Source organism: Amphimedon queenslandica, unplaced genomic scaffold, assembly GCF_000090795.2.
Source record: "Amphimedon queenslandica unplaced genomic scaffold, v1.1 AMPQUscaffold_13024, whole genome shotgun sequence".
Classification (NCBI taxonomy): domain Eukaryota; kingdom Metazoa; phylum Porifera; class Demospongiae; order Haplosclerida; family Niphatidae; genus Amphimedon; species Amphimedon queenslandica.
In genome coordinates, this window is record NW_003546740.1 from 21,629 (window position 1) to 27,004 (window position 5,376).

The 5,376-nt window shown below is 35.6% G+C and overlaps 1 long non-coding RNA gene across 1 annotated transcript; it reads left to right on the forward strand.

Annotated features, from left to right (window-relative positions):
* Positions 1-2,631: 2,631 nt before the first annotated feature.
* On the forward strand, positions 2,632-5,356 carry LOC109585684 (uncharacterized). Its single transcript, XR_002186604.1, has 3 exons — positions 2,632-2,905; positions 4,517-4,600; positions 4,669-5,356. It is a non-coding gene; the product is annotated as an uncharacterized LOC109585684 (long non-coding RNA).
* The last annotated feature ends 20 nt before the right edge of the window (positions 5,357-5,376 follow it).

Consider the following 5,376-nt stretch of genomic DNA (forward strand, 5'->3'; position numbering starts at 1 on the left):
CCTTCGTTTGTGAGATATGACAGCTTAAGTGTGAGCCATCTTGTAGCGTAGCGGCTCCTCTCTGAGAAGGTGGCTACAGCCTCGAAACTGAAGAAACAGGATATAGGAATTGCATGAAACAAGTAGAGCCTAACAAATCTGTGTAAAACTGTGTGCATGCCTAGAAAAACTAAATCTTTCTGTCCACAGTAAGGCCACATGGCACCATTTTACTAAACTGGGTGGTGCATATTTTGATTGAGCTGAGCCACACCTTTCATTCCAGCCACACCTTTAATTGCTGCAGCAGCAAGGTAGCTGATCAGAAAGTCAGCAACATTCTTTCCAATTTTCTTGAAAAAACCATTACTGTTTCACTTTTGTTGTGTTACACTTCACTGGTTGTGGCGAGGGCATGTGCTATAGTGCACTCGTTACCCGAGCCCACGCGTAGGCGTGGAAGCGAGGGTAAAGCAGTCGTCCTGTGTGTGTGTGTGTGTTCGCTTGGCCTCCACTTTTGAGCTGACACTGCTTTCTTGTCTAGTCCTGGAGAGTCTTATAATCAACACTGGCTCTAGAAAAAGTTATTCTCCGTCTTGGGAATGCTATACTTTTCTTTTCCGTGGAGTAAGAAGCTGGAAAAGTCGCCAAACGTAGGTCGGTTCCCCGACAACTTTTTCATAGTGTGAGCAAAAGAGCAACTGGGCAGATAAAACAATAAAGCAAATCCTCATCTTTCATTAATATGAGAGGAATTGCTCTAATAATCTTCGTTTTAAAGATATGGTAGCCCAAAAATCCATACTTTTGTGAATTTACACGAGGCTCTCTTCTCCCGAAGTAGCGTCCAGAGTCTTTAAACATCAGGGGATCAATAGACGTTTGTATGCAACAAATAGAGCCTAACAAATGTATGCTAAACTGTTTAAAAGTCAAGAAAAACTTAAGCTTTCTTCAACACTTAGAGCCATGTGCCACCATTACTGTGTGTGCGGGTGGAGCATGGCTTGATTGAGCCACACCTTCATTGCAGCCACACCTTTACATTGCTGCAGCAGTGCAGCAAGCATGCTGGAGCTTCTTCTCTGTCTAAAATACAAAAAATTCACTGTCTCAAAACATTCACTAAGTTTTTACATGCTGAAGGTTCTTTTCTGTGTCAAAACTTTCACTAATTATTTTTCTCTTAATTTATTAAAATTGTTACACACAGACTGTGGCGAGGGTATGCACTTTAGTGCTCTCGTTCTGTCATTCTGTCCACACAGTTTAATTGATTTGTAAAAAAATTATTATTTTGTTTGAGCAGTCTAGAGCTCTATTTCTTCTTCTAGCAACAAATAAAATTGCTTTCTTTCATCTAGCTATGCTCTTGTAGCATCCCGTGGCACCAAAAGCTGTGAACTGCTAAACCAGGGGACCTCTCTCCAGGTGAGAGCTCGTGTTCCACTCTACAGGGCCAAGATTTGCTTCAGAGGTAGAAAATCCCATCTAACGTAAAAGAAAAAGAACGATTTTGTCCTAACTTCGTTGTTTGTGAGTTACAGTTGCTCAAAGTTTGTGATTTAGCCTCTTTGAGAATTTTTCGGGCGGCACTGCGGAAAGCAGGAGCAACCAAACTCTCTCAGTCTCTTTTAAATATCTAGAAAAATTTTCTGTGCCAACTCTTTCTTGGAATAGAGCTTCAGATGCTAAAATAAATTTCAGCTTTTCTTCTTTCTCCTACCCATGTGCCACGATTTAGCTAAATCGTTTTAATTATCATTATAACTATGCAGTCCATAATAATATTTTTTTTTCAAATTGCTTAAAATATCACAGTACAAGTAATACATATCACTCAAGTGAATTCCAGCAGGTGAGTCCATTGCACCATAGTGCTTCATTTGTCAAGCAGCAAACCCAGCAATGAATACTGTATCAACTACTAAAGCATGATTAGTGAGTATATTGAGAAAGTATAGCCTAGGTTTGAAAGATCACCTGATACTCAGGTTGGTTGTAGATGATCTTATTCATCATATTAAATACATACATGCAATTTATTTTTATAGATACCATTTAAGAAGAAACAAGGTTTTACTCAATCTCCAAAAGATGGTTTTCTAAGAATGATTCTAATGATCAAATTTTGAATTAAATATTATTAATAATTTTCTGGCATAATATTATAGACCTCTTCAGGTGAGATTGACGGTGGCCTATGAATATCATTACTGTTTATTACGGTATCCACCTACGGTGATAATTGGCCGCCATTTTGGACGGCAAGATTCAATGGAGGATGAATTAAGAAAAGGCAAAACTGATTCTTTTCGTTGGCATGGAGCTTTTTCAAGCTACAAAAGCTGGTTGGAGGAAAGAATGGTCGCTGCTAAGCATCTCCTAAAAGGGATTTGGTGCAATATGAAGCATATTCTTTAATAGAGCTTGCTTTCTGCATTAGCCCATTCATACTCCATAGAAAGTTGCCGTCCACGAAAATTATTTCAGAGTCAGCCAGGCTCAGTCACGCCCCTTGCCGTATATCATTCTTTGACGTAATTCATTCTCACCCAAAGAGGTCTTATTTAAAAATTTTATTTTTTCGCAAAAAAATTAATGATAATTATAAGTTTCTGTAATTTTTATTGGATCAGTGTCAAGGGCGTGGTATAGGTGTGATCATCCCTGCCTTAAAATCACGTGGAGTCCTATGGTCTATACAAGATAAGGGAGCTTCTGGTTGGCTGATAGGCTGATCGTGTTTAGTTGCTCCTAATGAGTCAGAGAGTTATTGCAGAGGATAATGGATTCCATGCTTACCTCAGTGGACTTTCTTAGTTAGACACCCGCCCACATGCTGTATGATGGTAGAGACTAAAATGAAAGGAGAGCAGTTGTGGATGAGAATCAACTTAAAGACAAGAGAAACATTACTCACAGAGTAAGGGAATGTAAATAAAGTACACATGCATAACAGAAAATGTAATACTGTATGGTGCAAAAATTTTTGAGGACTGTAAATGTCGCAAATTTGCCTAAAAATCTATTTTGCAGATTTAATTTTTGCAAATCTATACTGTCCACCATCTTGTGCCCTAATATTTTTGATTTTAGCGGAAGTAATTTTCACAATTCTTTAAGAAATCGCAAAATCCGTTAAATTTACAGCCCTCGAAAATTTTGCGCTATATGGTAATAATGCAGAATCCTTTAATTTCCGTTTTGATGAAATACCATGTACTATATTGGTGTGATTTTGGAGCAACTTTGCAATTTGCTTTTATACATATTGCTTTTAAATTATTTATCAGGTTCAATTTAAACTTTCTGCGTAGCATATAAAAACATTAATGTATATTTAAAATGTAATTAAAAATTGGGGTAATTTTAGAGTTTATTAAAAAAATGCTTTTTTGAAAATTCTTTTTTGAAAATGCTTTTTTGAAAATTAAATTTTTTTGAAATGCTCATAACTCAAAAATTGTTTGTTAGAAACTTTCTACATACATGTAGTACAGAACATAAAGACATCAATGTGTCAGGATTGCCCACAAAATTTTAGCATCAGCTTTTTAGTGGATTAATTGTGAAGTTGCTGCAAAAGACCCTGTTCATGGATTTAGACCAAATTTTGTCAAAAATGAAAAAAGAGAATTCTTTATTTTTATAATTTTTGATACATATGCATGTAGTTATGTTGTGTAGAAAGTTTGAACTGAGTCTAGTCAAATTTGATTTTTAATGAATTTTTAAAATTGCTCAAATGCCATGCATTGTATTGTAGTGCTTGTCAGCTCATGAAGCTCATGCTGTTTAGCTCACTTAGCATGCTCTATGGGAAAATTGGCAATGTATAAAATATTTAATAAAAAATTATGAGGCCGAGTTTTAAAGAAAACCATGGGCTATATAGCCAAGAGTGGCCTTTGCTTTTTTTAAATTTGCTCTTTTTATGCTTATTTTTGAAACTGGCTGAAGAATTATTTGCAATTTTTATTACATTTTCTGCCTGATGCTTGGTAGAAAATTTGAGCTGACTCCGATTAAAATTTTTCAAGTTACGGCCATTTTAAATATATTACTTTGTGTTACTCTCCTTGAGCTACATGTACATGTACATGTACATTAATCATTATTCATTAATAATGTACAATATTATAATCCTTAATTTACATGTACATGTACATTCATAATTGTTATTACATTGACATCATTATCAATAATAATAATAGTACCGTTTATCTGGAAATTTTTACTGTAATTTTAATTTCACGGGATTAGAAATTCACAAAAATTAGATCACACATATATTTACATGCCACATTCAGTAATACAAGACACAATCATATTTAGTAAAAATTAAGTCACAGCACGATTTTAAAACACAAAAATTTTCCACCACAAATTTCCTGATTTACAAGTATTATTATTATTATTATTATTATTATTATTATCATCATCAATATTATTTATTATTATTATTATTATTATTATTATCATCATCAATATTATTTATTATTATTATTATTATTATTATTATTATTATTATTAGTGGTCTACAGTGTTTCTAATGCTATGATCATTGCTGCCATTCATCCACTGGAACACTGTAGAATGTTTAGCTATAACACTCCAGGTAAATATTTCCAATTTTATAATAAAATTAAAATTAGAATACCTCGTAATAATTCTTCTCATGTGTAGATGGTACTTCTCTCCTACAAACCCTGTCCCTGTCTTCATTTTATAAGATCTCAGTCTCCTGATTTAATGAAACTCTGTGTCTCCACTAAAACCCACCACATCATTGCTGTCGATTTAGGTATTTATTTTACCATGTTCTACTCGCATTATTCTAAAATTTTCATCAAAAGTCGACCAAGAGGGTCCCACCCACCCAGCAGCTCCAGGACCCGCCCATCAGCCAAGAGGAGGAGCTAGAGAGAGGGAGGTACAGTGGACTGACAAGACGAGAAAAAGGAGCAAAATACATCGGACCTTTTGTCGCCCATTTTTCTGTTGCTAAGCAATGCAATAGAATAATGAGGAACATTGATATGATGAATCTTAACGAGGGGTGTGGCCTCACACTGGGCAGAGTTACTAAGCTACCGAAAGACCACAACAAACCAGTCAAACCGGTTTCAGATGACAAGTGGTATATACCTAATGCGTGGCTTGGTAAAGGAGTGGGCAGAGATTGGGAGGAGTCTAGTAATGTTTGTATTACTAGTATGAGAAAAACTAAACCACTGAATATAAAACAGGACGACATGTCTTCAAGCCCCACCCACTTCGGCACTAGTTACCCCATACAGTGTATACTCCCTCCAGCTGAAGATCATGTGATCAGTGACTCCGCCCTATTGTACCCTCACTATAATAACGGATTGGTAATAGTGTATTATGATA